Here is a 26213-nt window from a genome sequence, read left to right as displayed (position 1 = left end):
TCTACTATTCGAATAACAGACTTCAAGAATGGAAAGACATCTGTTGTTCTTAGAAAGTCCCAACATTGAAAAGATGTTGACTCTCCTTAATTCATAAATTTAATATGATCCCAATAAAAACCAATGGATTGTTGGGTGTTTTTGTTTGGTTGCTTGTTTTAAACAGAGTCCTGCTCTGTAGCCCAGGATGGAGTCAGTGGTGCAATCTCAGCCCACAGCAACCTCCACCTTCCAGGCTGAAGCAATCCTCCCACTTCGGCCTCCAGAGTAGCTGGGACTACAGACACACACCATCATGCCAAGCTAAATTTCTTTTTTTTGTTGTTTTTTGTAGAGAAAGGGTGATACGATTTGGCTGTGTCCCCACCCAAATCTCATGTAGCTCCCATAATTCTCACACATTGTGAAAAGCACCTGATGGGAGGTAATTGAATCATGGGGGCGGGTCTTTCCTGTGCTGTGCTCATGACAGTGAATAAGGATCATGAGATCTGATGGTTTTATAAAGGGGAGTTCCCCTGCACATGATTTCTTGCCAGCAGGCCGCCGTGTAAGACACCCCTTTGCTCTTCCTTCCTCTTCTTCTGACATGATTGTGAGATTTAAAAAAATAATATCTAGATCACTCAGCTGATATATTTGATAGAACAGCAATTTAAACCTCAGGTGTAAAATTCTAAAGCTCGTTCCCTTACCCATGACACTCTACTACCTCCCACACACTTTTTTCTTGCTCAAAAACTACCAAAACCTACTCTTTCTGATCACAGAATTACACCATCTTTTGGTGAGAAAAAATTCTCATAAAACTTTCCCACAGCCTTGAGATCATGAAGTATAACCATTAAACCTCTTTCCTTCATAAATTACCCAGTCCCCAGTATGTCCTTATTGGCAGCATGAGAAGAGACTAATACACGGGGTTTTGCCATGTTGCTCAGGCTGGTCTTGAACTCCTGAGCTCAAGCAATATACCTGCATTGGCCTCCCAGAGTACTGGGATTATAGGCATAAGCCACTGTGCCTGGCCAAAAACAACAGATTCTTAACTAGATAAGTTGATTCTCAAATTCACATGGAAAACTAAGCAAGAATATTTAGAAAATTTCTGCAAAAAAATAGAAGAGAAAGAGACTACTAATGGATGATAAACATATTACAAAGATATAGAATAGTGGAAATAATACAATACTGGCATAAAAGATGTAGGCAGACCTACTGGAGACATTCTGAAGACCAGAAACAGACTGAAGAATACACTGGAATGTGATAAATGACAAAGGTGGTGTTTCAAATCAGGGGAGTAGATTATTCAATAAGTGATGGTGGCCCAGATGATTAGACATCTGGGAAAATGAAAAATGAATACCAACTTCACAATAGATGTATGCTAAATAAATTTCAGATGGATTAATTATGTAAACATAAAATAAAATGAAAGAATTCAAAAATCAATAGAAGAATATTTGTATAATCTCATCATTTAGACAGCCTTTCCAAATATAACAGGATGCCCAGGGGGAAAAAAATATACAACTGTGGTTTTTTAAAAAATAATTTCTGTATGAGGGGAAAAAAAGTGCTACACAAGACAAACAACTAACTAGGAAAATTTTGTAAGAACCATGAAAGATGAAAGGGCCCCCATCATCTTTATACTTCACGATCTCAAGGCTGTGAAAAAGTTTTATGAGAATTTTTTCTCACCAAAAGATGGTGGAATTCTGTGATCAGAAAGAGTAGGTTTTGGTAGTTTTTGAGCAAGAAAAAAGTGTGTGGGAGGCAGTAGAGTGTCATGGTTAAGGGAACACGCTTTAGAATTAGACACACCTGGGGTCTAAATTGCTGTTCTATCAAATATATTAGTTGACCAATCTAGACAATATTCCTTTTAATCTCACTCAACTTCATTTTCCTTATTTATGATGTGAGAATATCAGGATTGTTTTCACAGGTTCCTGCCTCCCTCCCTCTCCCCCACCTTTCTTTCTTTCTTTTTCACAGGGTCTGACACTGTAACCCAGGCTACAGTGCAAACATAGCTCACTGCAGCATAGAACTCTAGGGCTCAAGTGATCCTTTTGCCTCAGCCTCCTGAGTAGCTGGGACTACAGGTGTGCACTACCATGCCTGGCCAATTTTTAAAAACATTTTAAAAAAGTTTTCTCTTAGAAATGGGGGTCTTACTATGTTGTGCAGGCTGGTCTTGGACTCTTAGACTCACATGATTCTTGCACCTCAGCTTCCCAAATCATAAGTTTAAGGATTAAATAAAGTGCATGTAACAGATTAGTCAAGAACATAATATGTAGTAATCTATAAATATTACCCAATCTATAAATATGATTAAGAAAGTAATGTTAAAGCTGCTTCAAGTCTTAAAAAAACTACAGGATATGGTTAACAGATGCATATACGTATAGGTTGAACAAATGGATGCCACAATTCTTTGTCCTGAAGAGGCACTTACAGTCCTGGGAATCTCAAGTGGTACTACTAGTTGATCAGTTCACTCAAAATCTCTCAATAGTCCATTGGATAAGACCAGCATCATTATCAATTTACAGCTGAGAAAAATGGGAAGCCATTCTTTCTGATGCTCAGGCCCCAAACCAGAGTCAACCTTGACCTTTCTCTCTCACACCCCACCCACATCCAATGGATTATTATATGCCGTTGGCCACAAATATACGTTTGGATTCCAGTCACTTCTCACAATCCCTTGTGTGACTGTACAACCCAACCCCTGTCTCTTACTTGGATTACTGCTGTGTAGTGGACACTAACTGGCCTCCATTCCTCCCCATATTCCCACAGCGTATTCTCCACTGCAGTCAGAGGGACCCTGCTAAACTGTAAACATACCCTGGCTCTTCTCTGCTCAAAACCCTACCACAACCTCCCACTTCACTCAGATTAAGACCCCAGGAATTTACTATGGCCCCAAGGTTTCCATAATATGGGCCCAATTTCCTCCAGGATATCCTCTCTACCACCTCCTCTGTCATCTCTTGTCTTTCCCAAATGGCCTTCTTGCCTCCTTTCAGGCAAGTTCCTGCCACGGGCTCTTAGCAGGATACTGGGCTGCTCTCTCATCAGCACCTGCAAAGCTCACTCTTCACCTCTCTCTGGTTTTTACTCAAGAACCACATTTTTGAGGGTATCCAGGGGTTAATGATGCTGTCCTTTCTACTTTGGCGTATACCCAAAGTTTTCCATTAAAAAAATTATTTAAATAAACTTAATCGGCTATTCCCTGGGTGTCTCTTCTAAAGTTTCGCCCTCCCCTCCAACCACCTACCAACTTCATATCCCCATCTCCTGTTTTGTTTTATGCTCCTTAACCCCACCTACCATTTTCCTTATTGATTTTACCTATTATCTGACTCCCTTCCAGAATGTAAGCTCCAAAGGGGTATTGATTCTTAGTCTGTTTTGTTTGCTACCATTTCCCCTGTACCTAGCACAGTATTTGGCACAAAGTAGGTGCTCAATTAACTTTCTTCAATGAATGAGTAGGTGAATTGACTAAGTTGTTCTTTCTGAGATATTCAGTCATTTTGTTTGGTAAATCCTGGTCTTCTTTGCAACCTTTTGTTTTTTGTCTTGTGGAAATCCCTGGCATACCTTATAGACCACACAGAGACACTACCTCCATCTGCAGGAGAGCTGAGAACCCCCACTGTCATGTAGCTGCAATGGAAGATCAGAAACGGAAGAAATGCTAGCCTAGTTCCATTTCATGCAAGGTCCACAGAGAAACTAGAGCTACTGAGGACAAGGACTGCAGAGGCTATGGTCTGCTGCTGACAAGGGGACAGCCCTGGGCCTCTCCAGGAGATGTCAGCTGCTCAGAGCCAAGGAGTATGAAGGTATCACAGTCACAGAAATTGGGACCAACTTGGGGCACCAAAGGAAGAAAAGAGGTCAAAGAGAGTTACTAGTTTCAATTTGTCACAGAACAAAACCTCAAAACATGTGAACCGATTCTACAAAGTCAATATCTGGAATTTACCACAGGCCTGCTGCAGAGTGAAGGTGCAGATTCCCCTTGCTGTCTGCTGGCTTGTGGAATGTTCCTTGATGACCCAAAGTCACAATGTCTTAGGCAAGAGGAATGTCACAATGTCTTAGGCAAAGTCACAATGTCTTAGGCAGCAAAAAGCAGAGAGCAGTACCCTAGACACACAAAAGACCCGCTTGATACTAGCAATAGATTCCAACCCAACAATCACTGAATATGCCCATAGGCAAGCTACATCCTCCTGCTGACTCACCATGACCACCCAGATTAGGTGCCAAGAAAGAGACAGTGGAGTGAGGTCTGTGGCCTAGGCAGGGCATGAGCTCTGCAGAAGTTATACAGGGAGCTGGGTGATGCCTCATGGGGGCAATATTCAGGTAAGTCTAGTTACCTGCAGAGCCCAGAGGTTAAACAGGCTTGAATAAAAGACTTATTTGCTTGGATTGACAGAAGCCCAAGAAGTCTAGTTACCTGGAGAGCCCAGTGATTGAATAAAAGACCTATTTGTTTGGATTAACAGAAATGAGTAGTGAGATACCATCAAGAGTGACAGAATTGTAGATGGGCTAATAGTTTTCTGATAATTCCTTTTGTTGAATTGCCTGTAAGGAAACAAGACAGCCAGAGGGGCCATTCCATGGTGATTTACAATAGGACATTGTAGTTAACTAAAACTTAACTAGCCTGAAATTGTAAACTCTATTAGACCTGAGATGATTGATACCTATATTATATTTAATTTTAAAAAGCAAATCCATTTCAGGAATTGAAAGAAGTCCCAGAATGGGAGAGAAAAGGTTAAAATGATGGCTCTCACTACAGCAGGGTGATTGGAAGAAAAGGTTTAAATCTGGGTTTCACCTGATGAATATGTGACACTCTGTAAGTTTCTTAACCTCTTTTAATTTCAGATATATTAATAACATTGGACCAATATCAGTATCTATCTCACAGAAGTTATGAATGTTAAATAATACATGGAAAGCATTTAGTATAGTGGCCAGCACATAGCACTGTTCAGAAGTATTATTAATAACATTTTCATGATGCAGGAGGCAAATATTCTGTCTGGGTCACAGAGTATTAGGAAGAAGTACCACCTTGTGAATGGGAAGTAGTCTCACAGATGTCATGTAAAAATGATCTAGCCAAACCAACTTGTCACTTCTTGTATCTTTTGACTGAGCTCTGTTTTCTACCTGTAGCAGGATCAGATGAAGTGTGTCATGGTTCAATCTGTATCCAGGGAATCAGAGGTCTGCAGAGCAGATCCCGAACTGGGAATCAGGTCATAGACGCTGCTTCTGTGTGTGATCCGCAATAGGCGGTCATTATCTCCCAGACAGCAGTGGTGTACCTTGTAAATGCTGACTGGGACAACAGTGCCCCACCTCATATTAGAAGTTCTAGAAATGACAGACCCGCTATATCAAAACAAGCAAACAAAAAGTTTTGTGACAGCCAGGCATTTGAATGAGTAGAGGTTTATACTTGCATGTGATTTTCCATGCAGTGGCAGCAAAGAAGTGAACTAGTACAAAGATGTCTCTATCCAGGGGTTCTTAGAAAAGGAGGCTGCTGTGGATGTCTTACTGTTATTCTTACACCAGCAGGTGGGAATTCAGGGCTAGGGTGCTGGCCATGGTGCTGAAATTCCTACTCTGGCCCCGTAGGGAGCTGTCCATGGTCACACCCATCGTGGCTGGGAGATTTTAAGACCGTGGAACTGCTGGGGAGCCGCATGTCTGTTATTTCCAGACTGGCAGTAGTTGGAGAAAAAACATTGTCCATCGTGCTGGAAAGCCTGTTCTGCCCCTGGTGGGAGCTGTCCATGGACACAACTTACTGTGGCTGGAAGATACTAAGAGTGTGGAGCTGCTGGGTAATGTCTGCTATTATTGTTGCTGAAACAGGGACTCACTCTATCACCCAGGCTGGAATGCAATGGTGCAATCATGGGTCACTGTACAGTCAACTTCTCAGGTTCAAGCAATCCTCCCACCTCAACCTCCAGAGTAGCTGGGACCACAAGCATGCACCACCATGCTCAGCTAATTTAAAAACCTGTTTTTTGTTTTGTTTTGTTTTGTAGAGACGAGGTTTCATAATGCTTCCCAGGATGGTCTCGAACTTCTAGGCTCAAGCGATACTCCTGCCTCAGCCTCCCAAAGTGTGGGATTACAGGTGTGTATCTCCATGTAATACATGGTGAATACAAGGGGAATGTCTTGTTTTTTTTTTTGAAAAAGAGTCTCACTCTGTCACCCAGGCTGGAGTGCAGCTGCATGATGTTGGCTCACTGCAGTCTCCACTTCCCGTTTTTCAAGCGATTCTCCTGCCTCAGCCTCCTGAGTAACTGGGATTACAGGTGCCTGGCACCACGCCCAGCTAATTTTTGTATTTTTGGTAAAGACCGGGTTTTGCCATGTTGGTCGGGCTGGTCTCGAACTCCCGACCTCAGGTGGTAATCCGCCCACCTTGGCCTCCCAAAATATTTTTTTTTAACTGGTTTTTTTTTTTTTTTTTTTTGAATAAAAACCCTGCTGTAATATTAAAGACGGGGTTTCACCATGTTGGTCAGGCTGGTCTTGAACTCCCGACCTCAGGTGATCCGCCCGCCTTGGCCTCCAAAGTGCTTGGATTAGGATTAGAGGCATGAGCCACCGCGCCAGGCTGGGAACATCTTACTGCTATTTTCACATCCGCAGTAGCTGGGAGTGGGTAAGTGCTGGCCGTGGTGCTGAAAAGTCTGCTCTGGCGCTACGGGGAACTGTCCATGGTCATAGTCCACTGTGGCTCAGCCCCGTTCTCAGAGTTCAAAGCTTTCCTGTAGCTGCAACTACCTCTTTCACTTTGGATTCCAGTTAGCTCTTCCTTGCTAACTTGGTTGACTGACTGGCCCGGGGATAGTTATCATTCAGAAACTGGCCAAAGAAATAAGTTCCATTTCAAGATTAATTTCGATGTTAAGACCTAAACAGGATGAGTCTATCTTTTCTGGGTCCTCAGGGTTGCTATAGTTCTTAGTTTGAGGCAAAACAACAGCTCAAATCAATATAAAAGCATACTATAGGGAATCTTCCATGCAAAGTGTGACCCTTGTTCAAGCAGGGTTCTCTGTGAACTTCAGTGGTCAATCAGTGATTAACCTCTTGACCCAAACAAGACCAGAATCACGATTTCTAGTCCAAATTTATTTAAAGGTAAAGTTGCAGAATTACTGTCTTGGGTAATTTTCCTTCAGCGTTTTTCTCCCATTCCCTCTCAATTTTCTTGCTCCATTCTGTGTAAAAGAACATTTTTCTTTCTTCACCTGACCATGTATCTAGTTTGGAATTGGCTCAAACACTGTTCTTTCCTGTTTTTGCTGCCAAATATAAGAAACGGGTAAAGCCTACTAAAAAAACAAGAGTAGAAAAATAAACCCAGATCATTCTATTCCCCGCTTAGATCCTGTATCCACATTCTAGCTTCCTGTCTATAAACAGGTGGCCAACAACAGATGTCATGAGACAGCCATGTGACGGTACAGCAGGAAACACAGACCTGGGCCCGAGTTCTGCCGACAGGCCTCCACAGTCTAAATACCAAGGTCTGCACTATTCAGGGGATGGAGATCTATAAATAGCAGCACAATGATATCATCATCACCCTGCCTGTTGCTGTTCAGCCGTCAAATGTTTTTAAAGGAGGTTACAACAAATTAATAGATGGTGGTAAATTCTATAGCCCCATTAACCATAAACTCTCTCAATCTCTCTCTCTCTCTCTCTTTCTCTCTCTCTCCTCTCTCTCTCTCTCTCTCTCTCTCTCACACACACACACACACACACACACACACACACACCCCACAGACCAACAGATTTTAATGGCTGCTTATTAGAATAAAGATTCCATCTATCTGAAAGGCCCTCCCTCTGACTGTGCTGGAGCTCTGTGTCTAACTGGTCCCCGATGCCCTCTCGGTGTGGAGGGGCAGATGTGCTCCTCTCATCAGCTCACTGGCACTGCTTCTAAACAAGGTCTCTATTCCTTCAGATAGTGAGAAATTCAGGGCTCAACCTTGAATGAGCAGCAGCCTGCAAGCCTTGAGGACAGATTCAGCTTGTTAAAGGGAACTCTAATCTCTCTTGTTCTTATCACGAAGGAAGACCTAGACTGGATCAAGAGAAAGAACCTAGAACAGATCCTCCTCTCACCATTGACCTTGAACAAATTCCCTGACCTCCTCCCTCCTGTTAGCTAAGCAGTGACTGTGCACCAAGTCAATTCTGCATCCAGAGAGGAAGTCTCCAAGAGACACGTGATGATGTGACTGACGCAGGAGCTGGGAAGAGGGGATGGTCCTTGAGGCACGTCCACAGCCCCTGGGACAACACCACCAAATGGATGTCTCCATGATCTCACGAAGTTCCCGAATGGTGCTAACCAACCCCCATGCCAACCTGAGGTGGCAAGCCACCTCCGAAGGTCATAGAATGTCACCTTTCCCAATGACTGTGGATTCTTTACATGTCTTTTAAAAATGGGTGTCTGGTCTCTAGCAAATAGCACGGAGAAAGAGAAGTGGGAGGTGGGAAAGAGAGGCAAGATTATTTTTAAAAATGTATATGTGTGTGTATCTACATTTATATAAATAGAAACCAGAATGGAACACAGAGGGCTCTTACTATTTTAAGGACAAGCTCCAGTAGTAAAGTAATCTTCTGAGTGACGTCACTTTTTGGCTGGTAGCTCTCGCGCCCAGGCAAGGCTGGGGTGCTTTTTATTCAAGTCACATTGAATGCCTCTCACCAATCCATCCATCTTAATCAGTACCTACCACTCACAGCAGCGGCCCTGCAGTCAGGAAGCCGAGGGGATGAGGGTATGGGGGCAGTGGCGAGAGGTGACATCATAGAAGGAAGAAAGGAAAGAAAGGGGGTGGGAAGAGCTGGTGAGGAGGGAGGAGGCGGGCACCCAGCTGTCCCACACCTCTGCATGCCTCCTTCATCTGGATGACGCTGTCGGCCAGGTGGCAGGCTGAACACTGAGCCAGCCCAGCACATGCCCAGTGCCTTCAAGGTGGACATGCTGCAGTGCTCAGTGGTTTCAGAAGCAGGTGCCCCTGCACCTGTGGCTACTGAGTCAGGGTGCAGAGGAGGGGATGCTAAGCAGGGGAGAGGCTAGGGCTCCCTACCTCGCTTAGCTTTAGCTATACAGCCCTACATCTGCAGCCTCCATGCAGCCAACGCCAATCAGGGTGGGGCACGGGGTGAATTCTGCTGCTGCAGACCCAAACTCAGGAAACCTCTGAGTTTCCACCAAGCCTTGGTGTGCCCTATCATGAAGCCTAGATCCTGTTTTGTGTTTCACTTAGCTGCGGTAGCTGGGACCCACTAGAAACTGCAGTCCTCTCGGCTGGGCCCCTGAAAGTCCTGCCAGCCCCTGGACATGGTTCCCCGACCTCTAACTGAGAGCTAAAGTCCTCCCTGCAAAGGGCCCATCATGCAATATGGTTGCCCACTGTCATCCTGCCAGGGGGCTCCTAAGAATTAAACCCTGGAGAAATCGCCACCAATCTGAATCAAGCCTGAACTTCAGACCCTCTCATTTTGAGTTGTTATATTGTCTTCAGAGGCAGCCTTGGCTAAGCCAGTTCCCCCAGCCTGACTCTAGGCCTGTCTGCTTGGGATGACACTCAGCAGCATCCTTTGGATTTGACACCCCCCATGAAGCATTGGAGGACTTGGACTTGGGTCTGTGGAGTTCTAGCTTCTCAAAATGCAGGGTAAGTGGCAGACCAGCAACAAGATTCTTTGCCAGAGGAAGGGCAGAGGGGGGCTCTGCAAGATGCCTGTCCTCATGCCTGGTCCCCACAAGGTCACATCTGCTCTGAGAATCAAATTTGGGAACCAGAGTCCATGATCAGAGTTGGAAGTAACCTGTGTGTTATTTCCACACTCAGGTGCCTCAGAAGCTTAGGAAACTAATATGCATCGAATGTCTACTCTCTACTTACTGGTTTCTTACTCCATTTAATCAGTACAACAGCTATGGAAGAAAAAAACATACTCATTTTACAGATGAGTAAACTAACCCAGGACTTCAGCAACTTCTCTGAGTTATGGAACTAATTAACAATAGAGCCAGAATGCAAATAAAAATTGAATTCCATTGCTCATGATGACCGCCAACCCCTAAATTTTAGCCCAGGAAAAAGCAGTGGGACAGCAAAAATGTGGATGGGGGAAGAGAAGATGGGGATACACAGAAAACACACTTCCAGTATGACAAGTCACATCTTACCCAAGGCCATTCAAAGAGAGATGAGCTGAACCCCTGTGTGATATTGGCCCATCTATGGTGGGGCCCCCTTGTATGAACAGCATTGTCTGAGAAGGCTCTGCAGCCAGCAGGACTCAGGCTAGGCCAACATTGCAAAAAGCCTCAATGATGCATGATCACACAGGATGTATAGATGACACCATTTTGCCTTTGCTATCAGTGTATGCTGGTAAGAGGCAGGAGACAGAAAAAATCCATTTGTGAGTTGTTAAATGTGGGGTGCTGGCTGGGCATGGTGGCTCATGCCTTTAACTGCAGTGCTTTGGGAGGCTGAAGCACGTGGATCACTTGAACCCAGAAGTTCAGGACCAGCCTAGGCAGCACGATGAAACCCTATCTCTACCAAAAAAAAAAAAAGCATAAAAATTAGCCAGGCATGGTGGCAATGCCTGTGGTCCCAACTACTTGGGAGGCTGAGGTGGGAGGATTACTTGAACCTGGGAGGCTGAGGCTGCAGGGAAATGTGATCATGCCACTGTACTCCAGTCTGGGTGACAGAGTGAGACCCTATCTTAAAAAAAAAAAAATTTGAGGGTGTTAAATTTCAAGACTGAACAAGAAGAAATCAGGAAAGCTGCCTACTATGAAGGCTGCAGCAGGCCAAAGATGAAACAAACGGAGGAAGAGGAGGCTCTTTCAGGGCAGAGGCTACAAATGTGAGAGCATGATCCTTCCTCTTTCCTTAATACTATCATGGTGCGATGAGGCCCAAGGGCCTCCAGCTGAATCAAATGAATGGCTTACAACTTACGCTGGCCTGAGTCCTTGGACAAGCCACCTCTTGTTGGGCCTCCATTTTGTTGTTTATATGATAAAAAGGGATTTTAAGTAAATCCTTTCTTTCTTTCTTTTTTTTTTTTTTGAGACGAAGTTTCCCTCTTGTTACCCACGCTGGAGTGTAATGGCGCGATATCGGCTCACTGCAACCTCCGCCTCCTGGGTTCAGGCAATTCTCCTGCCCTCAGCCTCCTGAGCAGCTGGGATTACAGGCACACGCCACCATGCCCAGCTAATTTTTTGTATTTTTAGTAGAGACAGGGTTTCACCATGTTGACCAGGATGGTCTCGATATCTTGACCTCGTGATCCACCCGCCTCGGCCTCCCAAAGTGCTGGGATTACAGGCGTGAGCCACCGCGCCCGGCCTAAGTAGATCCTTTCTAAAACGCCTTTCACAACCAAGGTTCTGGAGTTCTACACTACAGAGTCATGTAGATATAAACGGAGAGAGGGCTTTTCAAGGCAGCAATGCTTAGAAAATGAAATGTTTTTCTTCAATACTCATTATCTGTTACCAACTTCTCAGATCAATAATCTTTCTCATAGAAATTGACTAAAATATTCCACTGTAACTTAACTGTAGTTTTTTACTTTCTACTAAGAGGTGTTCCTGAGGGTGGGTGGAACAGTGAATCCCCTTAGCTGCATGTAAGCTGGTGTCAAAAGCTCCAGCAGGTCCTCTCCTCCTTTGTCTGTAATTTCTGTCACCGTTGACAATATTTTGTGACTGCTCCGAGCTAATTTGAGGAAAAGCTTTGAGTTGCTTTTCTATATGCTCTTCTTTTTTTCCTACCTTCTTTGGATGCAACAGAAGTTAAGTGAGAAGGACTAGTGCACATCTCTACACTGCTGAGAGCAAGAAATAAAACCTTCCCAATTACAGGTTTCCTTTACAATCTTGCTCTTTGAAGAACAAAACACCATACACCCCCAACTCCATTCTTAGGTTTTTGTCTTCTGTACCTACAAATGGTGTAAATGGAAATGTGTGTGACAGGCAGGGGTAAGGGGTGGGTATGTGAGCTGAAGACTGTTCCGGTCTGTAAGAAAAGGGTTGGCCTTAGGGAAAGAAGAGACTGATAAGGAAAGTCTGGGCTGGGCATGGTGGCTCATGCCTCTAATTCTAGCACTTTGGGAGGCCAAGGTGGAAGGATCACTTGAGACTAAGAGTTTGAGATCTACCTACACAATATAGTGAGACCCTGAATCCACAGAAAATGCAAAGTTATCCGGGTGTGGTGGTCTATAGTCCCAGCAGCTCAGGAGGGTGAGGCAGGAGAATGGCTTGAGCCCAGGAGTCTGAGGCTGCAGTGAGCTATGATGGCACCACTGTACTCCAGCCTGGGGGGCAACAGAGGGAGACACTGTGTCTATTTAAAAAATAAAATAACATAAAAACAAATGTCTGCTTTTAACTCTGCCTGTCTTCCCCATCAACCAAACATGCACACAGGTACCCAACGACCTTTCTCATCATCTGCACTTTCTTTCCAGGGAGGGCGTTCGGTGTCCTGTTTCTTCTCTCAGATTCCCTCATCAGTGCAACGTCCATAGCTTTTCCATGTGCTTTATTATAAATGCATCCAGCAAAGACACACAGAGCATCGAGTTCATGCTGGCCACCATGCTCAGCCCAACAACGAAGCTAGTAAGTATCTGTTTCTTTCTGTGTGCCAGATGCTGCTCCAAGAACCTGACCTGTTTTAACTCATTGAATCCTTGGAACAACCCCTCGAGCTGAGGATTGTTACTATTTCCATTGTACAGATTGGGGAGATGGGGTACAAATGCTGCCCAAGGCTACCCAGCCAACAAGCAGGGCAGCCAGGATGTGAACCCAGAGGGTAGGGATCATGGTCTGAGCTCAGCCCCCACCTCAGAGCATTCCACAGACCCTGCCTTATTCTAGCTGGAGGGATGGCCATAGGAAAAAATGATTGAGATGCCAGGTATAGAGTTTCTCCTTTCAAATGAGATGAGGGTTTTGGAGAGGAGGGCATTCCAGGGGAGGGAATGGCCAGGGCACAGCCTAGAGTCATGAGCCTCTGCAGAGGGGTTGTGGAACTGCAATGAGGCTGTAATAGGGTAAAGTGGGAGGTGCTGGGAAGTGTGAGCAGGGGTGGGTCCAGATAATGAAGAATGATGAAGACAAGGAAGGACCAGACAAAGCTGTCTCCCATCCCTCCCAGAGACTCCATGTCCACAAGCAGCACTGCCTGGAACTCTGAACTAGAGTGTCAGGCACAATTGGTGCCAGAAGGGGAAGGCAGGGAAGCAACTTGACCATAAAATAGCACGCTGAGAGGCACCTGCGTTCTCAATCACAGGATGCTTCCATAGCTGAATAGGAGTTTACAAAGGTTCTAATCCTAGCCTGCATTTTACAGAAGGGAAGGCTGATGTCACAGGGGAGAGGCAACAGGTCTGAAGAGACACCTATGCATGCAGTGGGACGACAGGGGATTAGGGGTCACCAGCTCCCCACAGAAAGGGCCCAGCACTCCCTTCTAAGATCACCCCTTTTCCCACTGACACAGCTGGCCCTGCACAAGGCATTCCCAAGCAAGCTCCCCAACAATGTAAGGAAAAGGAAGAGGAAGAGTGGTTACACACACACACACACACACACCCTCTTAGTTGTCATTTTGAGCCTAATTGTTTTAACACCAGCACCAGCTAACATGCCTGTAGAATTCTTCTCTGGTACTAGTGACCTGCAAGCCTTAGAATAACAAGTCTGTGTTTAAAAATAGCCCAAATTCCTAGAATTCACCTCTACTCACTCTCCCTTTTCCATCTTACTGACAGGCCTGGTAAGAACCCCACTTCAAATTTATGAGTATAACGTCAAGAAAATTTGATTCAGATTTATAAGAAGTGGTAAAGAAAAGCATGGACAAGAGCAGGAGCTGATGAGACAGAGACCTGGACTCTGTCTCCAGCAGAGCAGGCTGCAAACCTTGGCTGACAGCCCTGAGCCCCAGGGGACTGGGTCTCTCCAGGCCCCACAGCTGGAACACTCACTGCCTCCACTGCCCCCGGGCAGCTCCATTTCCACTGGACTCTGTGCAGAGAAGCACCCCTTCCCCTGCAACCTGACCACTCTTTTTGGTGGTGGACTCACCAGCTCCCTACAACAGGTCCCAGACCCCACAGATTCTTTCTGCCTCCAAGCAGCAGGGCAGCAAGGGAGAAGCCAATTATGCAGCTTGATGTACCCAGGATCGAATCGTGAAGCAGCTTCCACCAGCTGTGAAACCTGATCATCAAACCCCTGAATCTCCCCAAGTCTCCAATTCCCATCTGGAAAACCTAGCTCCAGTGATTGTTCTGAGGGTTAACATAAAGGACCGAGTACCCTGCTCTTGGAAGAAAACAGAAACTCTTACATATCCGTTCCTTTTCTTCTCCCTCCTAGGTCTAGCTGCCTTACTCTTTCAAATCCATAATGCTAAGGAGCCACTATGTGTGTGAAGGGTTCAACTGTGGGATTTATGCCCTTTGACAAATTGGCAACAAGTTTAATATCCAACATTAAGGAAATGACTGTTATGATTCACCTCTTGTATGAAAACAGTGCACGGCCATGCCAATTCTATTCTATTGGCTAAGGAGATGCTCATAATATGGCAATAAAAGAAAAATGCAGGATACAAATTGTATTTACAAAATGTCTCATCAATGTGAATGAAAATACTACAATAAAATGAGGCAAAATGTTGACAGATGGTTTCTGGATAGTGGACTTACCAGTCACAGTTTTCTTTTTATTTATAATTCTTTATTTTCAGAAGTAAATTTTTTCCAGAAATAAATCACTGACCACCAGATTCTAGTTTCAGAAAAGGTTTTTGTGAATGTTATGGTGAGGGGAGTCTCCTAGGAACCAAAATGGAAGTTCTACAAAAGGACGTTTCACAGACGTGACCAAACAAGGAGGCAGCATAAAGAGAATAAGGAAATGACCCGTATTCTGTATCCTGTTGGGGTTGGTACAAGTGAGTCGGGACAGCATGAGATGCTCAGCTCCAGGCCATGATGCCAGTCATGGGCAGGGTCAAGGAGGCATCTCCCTGAATCCCAAGAGTTAAGATCAACTAGGAGAGCACCAGTGTTTCTTCAAAACTAACAAAGGACTCAGAGAAATATAGGCAAGGAAGGTATTTGATTTCACTGTCTCCATATGCCTTCCTAGACTGTGGGTTTGGCTAACAGCATTCCATCTGTGAGGACAACTTCAAAACTCTTACTTCGAGGAGGAGTGAAGAACACCTAAGCCAACACACTCGCGTTAGAGATGTGGAAACAGACCCACAGGATGAAATTCTCTCCGAGGCACCAGGACTATTAAAGGAATACTGAATAAGAACCAAGCCTCCCTAACCCCTGGTCCTGCCTTCTTTCTACTCATTCTAGGTGGTGAACCTAGAAGCTCCTTTGAAGCTAGAAGACAATAGAACAGAAAGGCCAAAGAGCCCCTTACTGGCCCCCTCTAGTGCAGAAACAGTTGCAAGGCTTAATGGTGTGCAAAGAAGCAGCAAGTAGCAACGCATCATAAAACATTGCCTCCTTCCTCGTGGAGCACATAACTGCACCTTGGCAGACACACATTAGGCCAGGTATGGTGGCTCATGCCTGTAATCCAAGCTCTTTGGGAGGCCAAGGTGGATGGATCACTTGGGATCAAGAGTTCAAAATCAGCTTGGCCAACATGGTGAAACGTCTACTAAAAATACAAAAATCAGCTGGGCACGGTGACACATGCCTGTAGTCCCAGCTACTCAGGAGGCTGAGATGGGAGAACTGCTTGAACCCAGGAGGCAGAGATTGCAGTGGACCAAGATTCCACCACTGCACTCCAGCCTGGGCAACAGAGCCAGACTCCATCTCAAAAAAAAAAAAAAAAAAAAAAAAAGGCACAAATTACATGTTTTGGGGACTCATGATTCTATCCTAGAGATCTCTGGGCTAGTTCATCTCCTCCAGGTAGAGAAGGCTGTTTTTAATTGGATGTGATGGGTTGGTATGGAAGTAAGACACACTGTCCAGAAAGCACATCCCTCCAGCCACCACCCAATGCCTACACCCCTTCCTAGGCTCAGCCTTTGCTTTCCTGGGAACCAAGTGTCCCCTGCCCCCTTCCTCTTCTTCAGGAGGTGCACACCAGCCCCAACTGAAACAAACCTAAAATACAAACTCTGGATTTAGGAGGGGAAATGCAAAACAACTGCTGGCCTTATAGGGTGACTTCATGCATGGGGAATGGGAAACCGCATCCTAAAACTGGCTGAACACGTGCTATGCATTAGATGACATTCACAAACTTTCTCCTATTCAACCACAATTCAGTGAAGGAAGAACTCCCCTTCTGATGGGCAAACAGAGGCTCAGAAAGCTGAAAAGTTGTTTAGGGCCAGCTACTAAAGAAATGGCCTCTTTATAATGCACTGCTCTGAGGTGCCCTCGAATCGAAGCTGAAGAAGACAGCAAGGAAAGGACGACACCTAGACTCTCAAATATTCAGACCATTAGATTTGCAAAGATAAGAGTTTATCCCAATTGGGCAGAAACTCCCAATTGGGATACGCAAAAGGAAAACTCCTCTCTACCCCATAAAGCAGGTCCTTGGATCCCAATTCTGGGCTGGGCAGGCTTCCCCTGACCCTGCCTCTGGACCGCCAGAGGGTCAGCAGGACCACCCATTCCCAGGGACGAGGGCTGCAGCCATTGCTGCACCGCAGAAGCTCAGGCAGAGTCAGAACAGAGGGGCAGAGAGAGCCCTGTGCATTGATGAGAAGCTGGCTGAAGTCCAGAAAGCCTTCCTGCCCAGCTCCTTCAGAATCTACCAGCCCCCAGTAGGCAGAGCAGCCCAAGCCAGCAGCTCACAGCCAGTCAGGGACAAGTGGCACTGTGCTGTGGGTCTAGTCTCACCATGACCCGGAGAGACTGTGGAGAGCCCTGGTCCCTCTGCTCTTCAGCCTTCCCAGCCCCACCCTACCCCTTGCTCCCCACGGCACTTCCTTCCAACAGACCTCAGTTTTCTATCCAGGCCAAAGGGATTATAAAGATAGTCCTTCTCTTCTGCTTTAGGAAGTACCCTAAGAAGACAAATCCATGTTGTTACCATGTGGGGGGAAAAAAAAGTACCCTCCTTCCAGGTCCCTGACAAGAAAGTGCACATGCTTCTGCCTCTGTGCACTTTGTCAAAGGCATCTCCCTGCTAGGAATGTCCCACCCTCCTGAACCTGAGAGGCCCAGCACCATTCCTCCACAAAGCCACTCCCCTCTGAATTCCAAAAGCATCCCGTGGCACACTTTCCTTGTATGGTAAAGACTGTGTCCCTCTTTCCTCCTGGACCATGCCCTTTGCAGGGGAAGGCTCAGCCAGCACTCACTCACCCAGCAGTTCTGTGGTCTTGGAGGAGGCCCGCGTGCAGCAGTACATGGTGTTTGCAGCTCTGTTCACCTCCATGAGAAGGCAGGAGAAGGAGACTGTCAAGAATCTAAGCCAACGGATACACTGAGCAAGCAGGAAGGGGGAAGGTGTGGTGCTTACCCAGATCCCTGCAGCTGGGCGGGGCTTTGCCATCTGGCCATCCTCCCACCTAGCACAGGAAGGCCTTTGGTAACAGCTCGACAGGAGACACAGAAGTGACAAGTCATCATTCTCATTATTCTCACTATGGGACGGCCCAGGCGCAGGGGGTGGTGCGAGTTCAATGGCCCCAAGCATTGTCTTCTTCCACCCAGCCCCACCACCATCATAGCCAAGGCACGGGCTCAGTGCTAAGCATGGTACTGGAGAAGAAGATAAAAGGGAACCCAAACATAGTCTCCTCAGGTGCTGGAGCCCATTCCAGCTGGGATATAAAACTCACCGAAAGTGAAATAATCTGGGTATGGTTACAGAGCAAGACACTTCTGAATGAAAATCGGGGTGCTGAATCAGAGGTTGGACAGGAGGCCCTTGTTGCAGCGGAGAAGTGAGGTGAAGCCCAGAGAAGGGATGTGACTGGCCAAGGGGACCAGTGAAAAAAACTCCAATCTAACAGTTTCAAGTCAGGGACCCTCCCTGCCTGCACCGACAAAATTCACAACTGGGGCGGGCTCAGAAGGAAGGTTCAGCCAATCAGGTTAATTCAGGAAGCATCAACCCACCACCTGCCAAAGGAGGCGAGTCTTGAGATAATTAACATACTATTTACTGAGTACATACTCTATGTCAGACACCAGCGAAGCACAGATGAAGCTGCATAGCAGCTGGCATTGTAGTGATCAGGTTCTAACAGAGGAACGAGTTCAACATGATTATCAACACCATCATCACCACCACCGCCTCATAATCACCACCATCACCATCACCATCATCATCATCTTCACCACTGTCATCACGGTCCTAGCTACCAGACTGATGCTAATACTATTAAACCTAATCTGTGTCAGTACTGCTCATTGTCTTTAATCCTGAAATAATCCTTTTAAAGTAGGAATTATTCTCTTCATTTTACAAATGCAAAGTGAGGCTCAGAGAAGCCATGCAGCCTGCTCCAAGTCATACTGTAAGAACTACGATTCTGGAGTAGGTCTTTTGGAGTATGAACTCTGCCCTCTTTCTGTAATTCCAAGCTGCCTCCATCAACAAGTAACTATGCTAACACATAATAAATGCTCTAACAGACGTATATACGGAGGACAGAGAAGGGTGTGGTTAATTCTGCATACGATGTGAGCAGGAGGTTCACAAGGGGGAAAACAGTCCAGGTGAACCCTCCAGAGGGCTTTCAAGTTCTTCTGGTGGGAAGAGGGATGGCAATGTACTTCAAGGAGAGGAGACAGCAGGTGCAAAAGCAGGGAGTGGGGAAAGAAGGTAGGGGGGAGAGCATCGAGTCCTGGGGCATTGCAAGAGTGAGGAGTGAGTGAGCAGAGCAGTGACAGCAGGACCAGAACGTGAAGACCTTGTCCACTGAGCCCTGAGCTGCAGACATGGAGTGAAGTCTGGAAGTTATGAGAAGTCCTGGGAGTCTTGGGCTGGGGCAGTGAAATGCTCAGGTCTATGTTAAAAAGCTCCTGTGGCGCCAGGCGTGGTGTCTCATGCCTGTAATCTCAGCTCTTTGGGAGGCCGAGGTGGGCAGATCACTAGGTCAAGAGTTCGAGACCAGCCTGACCAACATGGTGAAACCTCGTCTCTACTAAAAATACAAAAATTTGCCAGGAGTGGTCATCCACAACTATAATCCCAGCTACTCAGGAGGCTGAGGCAGGAAAATCGCTTGAACCTGGGAGGTGGAGGTTGCAGTGAGCCAAGATTGCGCCACTGCATTCCAGCCTGAGTGACAGAGTGAGATGCTATCTCAAAAAAAAAAAAAAAAAAAAAAAATGCTCCTGTGGGACAAAGATAGGACGTTTACTATCCAGATGTTTACAAAAAGTAGCAATTGTCTACCAGGCCAGCAATAGGAAACTGGTTAAATAAAACTTGTTGCTCATCCACAATGAAACCCTCTGTAGTTATTAAAAATGATGGTATCTCTGAGCCAGCAATTCCTCTTCTGAGGATATATCCCAAGAATTAAAAGCAGGGACTGGAACACATACTTGCATACCATGTTCACAGTAGCATGTTTCACAATAGCCAGAGGAGGAGACAACCCAAGTGTCCATCAACCAATGAATGGATAAACGTGGTTCACACTCACGATGAAACGTTATTCAGCCTTAAAAAGGAAAGACATTCTGGCCCATGCTACAACATGGGTGAACCTTGCAGACATTATGCTAAATGAAATAAACCAGCCACATAAAGACAAAAATTGTATGATTCTACTTATGTGAGGTACCAAGAGTAGTCAAATTCATAGGAACAGAAAGCAGAACAGAGTGTGATACAGTCCCCCCACAACCTCATCCGTGGGAGTTACGTTCTGAGACCCCAGCAGATGCCTGAAACTGCAGATGGTACAGAACTCTATATATACTAAGTTTTTTCTTATACAGTCATGTTGTATAGGGCAGGTAGTGTGTCCAGCATAGATACGTGGAACAGAGGGAGATTCACATCCCAAGCAGGGTGGCGCAAGATTTCATCATGCAGCTCAACATGGCATACAATTCAAAATTCATCTATTGTTGATTGCTGGAATTTCCCATTCAATTATTTTTGGACCATGGTTGACCTTGGGTAACTAAAACCATGTAAGGTGAAATCTTGGATAGAGTGACTACGATATATATATATATATATATATATATATATATATATATATCTCCAATGGAAGGGCTGGAGGGAAGGGATATGGGGAGTCGTTATTTAATGGGCAAAAGTTTCCACTTGGGACGATGAAACTGTTCTGGAGATGGACGGGGCTCATAATTGTACAACATGAATGTACTTAATGCCACTAAACTGTACACTTAAAAATTGTTAAAATGGTAAGTTTCATGTTATTTATATTTTCCCACAATGATGATACGAGTGTGTATTAGCAGGGAAACATGCTACGATGTGTTCATTAAGGAAATATACAATCCATTATGTTGTAATCCTATTTTATATATGAATTTGCTAACAAAAATATAAGACAGGAATAAAAATTTAACCCGTGGCTCTTTCTGAATTGTGAGATTATATCTTATTTTCCTCTTTTTCATATCTAAGGTTTTCAAGATTTCTATGATAGACATATGTAATAATAATCTTTTCTTTTCTTTTTTCTTCCTTTTTTTGAGATGGAGTCTCGCTCTGCTGCCCAGGCTAGAGTGCAGTGGTGTAATCTTGGCTCACTGCAGCCTCTGCCTCCTGGGTGCAAGCAATTCTCATGCCTCAGCCTCCCAAGCAGCTGGGACTACACGTGTCCACAGCCACGCCTGGATAATTTTTGTATTGTTGTTGTTGTTTGTTTGTTTTCATACAGAGTTTCGCTCTTGTTGCCCAGGCTGGAGTGCAATGGTGCGATCTTTGCTCACTGCAACCTCTGCCTGCTGGGTTCACGTGATTCTCCTGCCTCAGCCTCCCAAGTAGCTGGGATTACAGCATGCGCCACCAAGCCCAGCTAATTTCGTATTTTTAGTAGAGATGGGGTTTCTCCATGTTGTTCAGGCTGGTCTCGAACTCCCAACCTCAGGTGATCCACCCACCTCAGTCTCCCAAAGTGCTGGGATTACAGGCGTCAGCCACCATGCCCAGCCCAATTTTTATATTTTTAGTAGAGATGGGGTTTCACCACACTGACCAGACTGGTCTTGAACTCCTGACCTCAAGTGATCTGCCCATCTCGGCCTCCCGAAGTTCTGGGATTACACTGGTGAGCCACAGTGCCCGGCTAAAAATATATTCAATTAAAGAGAGAAAGAAAAATAAGAGATTGATTGGTGATTGATTCACTGGGGAGTAGAGTGAGACATGGGCTGGGGAGAGAAAAAATGGAAGCAGAAGAGCAAGTTAGTGGCCTCTGGGTGGGCCACTGATTCCTTCATTCAGCGCCTACTGTGGACAATGTGGCACTGAGAGGAGGCCATCTGCCTGGGTATCACTAAGGTGGAGGGAGCAGTGTGCTGCCCCTGTGGTCACAATTGTCATTGTCCATTATTTACTGCATGTTGCACGCCTATGACAGATAAAACCAGTCTGTCACTGGAGACACCAATTCTATCAATGGGAGACAGAAAACTACCAAGTGGAATGGAGTAAGGAATCTATGGATGAACAGGGTTGGGGGTACCCACAGAGTGACAACAATGTCCCTGCATCACTGGTGTCTGCAGACACTCAGGCCAGGCCCAGGGAAGTGGGGCTCAGTGTTCCAAGCAGAGGGAACAGTATGTGCAAAGGCTCAGAGGACCCAGAGAGCTTAGTAGGACATTACAAAGAGAATCTGTGGGATTTCTGTCCTTGGAGACCTCACAGACCAAGCCAGATGGCTCTGTCTAGCTGGACATGGAGTTCCCTGTGGCTGCTGCTGCAGGTTACCCTTTCAGCTGCCTCTTCTCTCTTGGTTTATAGAAGCCCATCTCTATTCTAGCTGTAACACATACAGTGTAGACTCTTTCCCTAGCCTCGGCATGAATATGATTGGTCTAAGTCAAACAGTTCATCTTGTTTCCCTTTGCTAATGATTACTGCAGGAACAGACATAAGACCAGATTCTGGGTAATGGACCCTAAGAGGAATCCTACCAGGTGGCTTCTGATTAGGATTTCACTCCTGAATAAGAGGAAAGAGGTGCTACAGAAAAGGCTTGTTTTATCTGTCTTCTTGCCTCCAGCCTGGGACGCTGTTCTAATGCCTAGAGCTGTGGCAGCCAATGTGTGACCATGAGGGATAGGTCAGGAGAGTCACAGACAGAGGGCTCCAACACCCACTTTGGAACTGCTAGACCATTCTTGCCGTCATCCATCTCCAGTGTCTTGTCATGTATGATAGTTAAACTCCTTTGTTTTTAAGCCTCTCTTGAGTATTCAGTTCCTTATAGCCAAATGAGTCTAAAGCAACATCCCTGCCTCCAGACGAGGAGCTAATGTGAGAGCTTCTGTCGCTCAGCAGCAAAGCCTGGGTCTCAAGGATCATCTGATGCCTAAAAGCCAAAATCACACCTACTGAAGCAGACCTCCACTGCGGCCTCTTGCACCGGCAAAGAAACACAGCCAGGAATGTCCATGTTTCCACTGGACATGGAAGCCAGGTTTACTCTTGGACTGCTGGATGTTTCCATTGAGCTCTCCTCATCATCACCATTGATACTGATGAGCCAGGTGCAGCGCCGAATATGCCTGATGCACAGAGTGGAGTCAGCTCTGCCCTCTCAAAACAAAGCATACTTGGTAGAAGAGGCAGGAATCAGCCGGGCACAGTGGCTCAAGCCTGTAATCCCAGCACTTTGGGAGGCTGAGGCGGGTGGATCACGAGGTCAACAGATCGAGACCATCCTGGTCAACATGGTGAAACCCCGTCTCTACTAAAAATACAAAAAAATTAGCTGGGCATGGTGGCGCGTGCCTGTAATCCCAGCTACTCAGGAGGCTGAGGCAGGAGAATTGCCTGAACCCAGGAGGCGGAGGTTGCGGTGAGCCGAGATCGCGCCATTGCACTCCAGCCTGGGTAACGAGCGAAAACTCCGTCTCAAAAAAAAGAGGCAGGAAACAAACAAAAAGCAAAAGGTAATCTACCCAGATACTACCTACTCCTGGTTGCTGTAGGGTTGGGGGCGTGGAGGAGGGGAACAGGGGCAGCAAGGCAAGGTGCCTGCAGTCTATCTCTGGTGTCCCCTGGCTTCCTACAGCTCCCCTTCTCCTCTCTGATACCTTTTCCTAGCAGTAGAAGAGGTAAAATTCGTGAGGGCACACTCAGCAGGCAGGGAGCTTGAGCCGTTGGAGGCAGATGGCGGGGGTGGGGTGGGGGGAGGGCAGAGAAGAGCAAAGCAGCGTGGGGTGAGCCCTGGATGTGTGGGTGCTCCCTGAGAGAAAGGACAGGAAAGCAGGCATTTGCCTTTTTCTGACTGTAGCATTCAGGCATTCCCTCGGGGCAGGGCAGTGAAGGACCTCACCTGTGCACCTGGGGGAAGGCTGCCAGGTTTACTCTTTGCTTTTACTCTCACGATGCCCTGTCCTGCTCAGATACCTTTAGTGGCTTCTGCCATCTACAGAATGAAGCCCAGTCTGTCTAGCTTGTCTTCCACAATTCATCCCAACGCACCAGCCTCATCGGCTACTTGGCTCCAACGTGATGCAAAAAGGCCAAAGGCTGGCCTGAGCACCCAGGTACTCAGGCAGCCAGGCAGCCCGTGAAAAACCCAAAGTCTACATCCAGGCCTCCTTTGTTCCCCTCTTCCTCAGGCTGGACACGTCCCCCACAGGGAGCTCCTCAGGCCTGTGCATGTGTTTGTGTTTATGAGACAGGATCTGGCTCTGTGACCCAGCCTGGAGTGTAATGGCACTGTCTTTACTCACTGCATTTCAGGCTCATAAGTAGTGGGACCATAAGTACATGCCACCACACCTGGCTAATTTTTCTTTTTTGGTAGAGATGCGCAAAGGCTTAGTAGGACACTACCTGGGTTGAGCTCAAACTCCTGGGTTCAAATGATCCAGCCTGACTCACCCTCCCAAAGTGCTGGTATTACAGGTATCAGCCTCCCCAGGGTTTCCAAAAAGTCCACCAGTGAACATATATCTGGGCTGAGTGCTGCCAGGAGCCCTGATGGAGCCAGGACCAAGCACTCATATCACTGAAAGCCATTAGTCACAGGACCCAGGCCCAGGGAGCAGGAGCCCCTGCAACCACCATAGCTTGCTTGGGCTCAGCGGCCTGGGCCCCATCACTCTGTACGGAGGCTGAGAAAAATCTCTTGACATGCACAAAGGACTTCCAACTCAGAAACAGCAAGGACCTGAAGGATCCTTTCCTTTTAGATTGTTGCCTAAAGTGGCATATAGGGGTTTCATTAGCACAGACAAAAAGCCAGGCCCCAAATGACACCTCTCTTCCAGCTATTGGGGTGGTGGGGGGGGTCTCATTCTGGAGCTTCTTAGTCTTTAGCTATTAATTCCATAGTCAATCAATCAATCAATCAAGTTCTGTGTGTATGAGTAGTGAATGTCTCTTTCATCCTCTTTTGCTGAAAACATAAAGGGTTTGGCCAGACATGATGACTTACATCTATAATCCCAGCAATTTGGGAGGCTGAGGTGGGCAGATTGCTTGAGACCAGGAGTTCAAGATGGGCCTGGGCAACATGGAGAGACCCTGTCTCTACAAAAAATACAAAAATTAGTCAGACACGGTGATATATGCCTGTAGTCCCAGCTACTTGGGAGGCTGAGGTGGGAGGATCACCTGAGCCTGAGGAAGTCGAGGCTGCAGAGAGCTGAGATCACACCATTATATCTCCAGCCTGGGTGACAGAGTGAGATCCTGTCTCAAGAAAAGGCAAAAAACAAACAAAAAAGATAGAGGGTTTGATAGAAATAGCATGAGCTTAGGACTAAGACAAACTTGGGTTCAAAACTGGCCCCAGATCTTCTACAAAATGTCTAACCAGCATTCAAAACTATCAAGGTTATCAAAAACAAGAAAAGTCTGAGAAATCACCAGAGTCTAGAGGAGTCTATGGAGACATGATAGCTAAATGCAATGTGGCATACTGGACAGTGTTCCGGCCCAGAAAAAAAGGACATCAGGGAAAACTACAGAAATCTGAATAAAGCATGGACTTTAATCAACACTAATGTATTAATATTAGCTTATTAATCACGACAAATGTTCCCCACTAATGTGAAGTGTTAGGAGTAGAAATGGCATGGGGTGTAGGGGGACTCTCTATAACACCTTCATAACTATTCTATAAATCTAAAACTGCTCTAAGATAAAATGTGTATTAAAAATATAATAATTGTATTAGTCTCTTCTCACATTGCTATAAAGAACTGCCTGAGGCTGGGTAATTTATAAAGAAGAGAGGTTTAATTGGCTCATGGTTCTGCAGGCTGTACAGGAAGCATGGCTGAGTAGGCCTCAGTAAACTTACAATCACGGTGGAAGGTGAAAGGAAGGAATCATCTCTTATATGGCCGTAACAGGAGGAAGACAGAGAAGCAGGAGGTGCTACACACTTTCAAACAACCAGATCTCATGAAAACTCACTTGGTATCACAAGACTGGCAAAGGGGAAGTCCACTCCCATGATCCAATAACCTCCCACCAGGCCTCTCTTCTAACATTGGGAATTACAATCTGATGTGAGATTTGGGCAGGAATGCAAAATCTAAACCATATCAATAATGACAGTAATAATAAAAACTGGTCCCAGGCACTTGGTGGTAAGACTTTGGGCAAATGACTTCCCTTCCCTAAGCCTCAGTTTCTTGTTTATAAAATGAGACAACAGTACCTGGCTTGTGGGGTGGTGTGACTACTGAATAATGCAACACACACAAAATGCCCTAGCACAATGCCTAGCACACAACTGACAATCATTAGACACATCTTTTTAAAACCTCAACCAAAAAAAATGTATTTTTGGTTTATTATAGTAATAAATAACCAGTCAATATTCAAAATTTTTTAGTTTTCCCCAAAATGTTGTTTATGG

General features: G+C 45.9%; 2 protein-coding genes across 2 annotated transcripts in view; both read right to left on the bottom strand.

Moving 5' to 3' along the window:
• XKR6 (XK related 6) overlaps nt 1-26213 on the bottom strand; it is a 323424-nt gene that overhangs the window by 115582 nt on the left and 181629 nt on the right. The window lies entirely within an intron of this gene.
• Nucleotides 1995-26213, bottom strand: part of LOC144578914 (uncharacterized) — a 59686-nt gene continuing 35467 nt past the window's right edge. The window contains exon 1 of the mRNA XM_078347097.1: nt 1995-26213. This exon is cut by the window's right edge and continues 35467 nt beyond it. The gene's annotated coding sequence lies outside the window, so the exon portion shown is untranslated.

The sequence above is a fragment of the Callithrix jacchus genome, chromosome 13, assembly GCF_049354715.1.
Source record: "Callithrix jacchus isolate 240 chromosome 13, calJac240_pri, whole genome shotgun sequence".
In the NCBI taxonomy this organism is placed as follows: Eukaryota; Metazoa; Chordata; class Mammalia; order Primates; family Cebidae; genus Callithrix; species Callithrix jacchus.
Note: the sequence above shows the minus strand (reverse complement) of the source record. Positions and strands in the feature narration are given on the sequence as shown.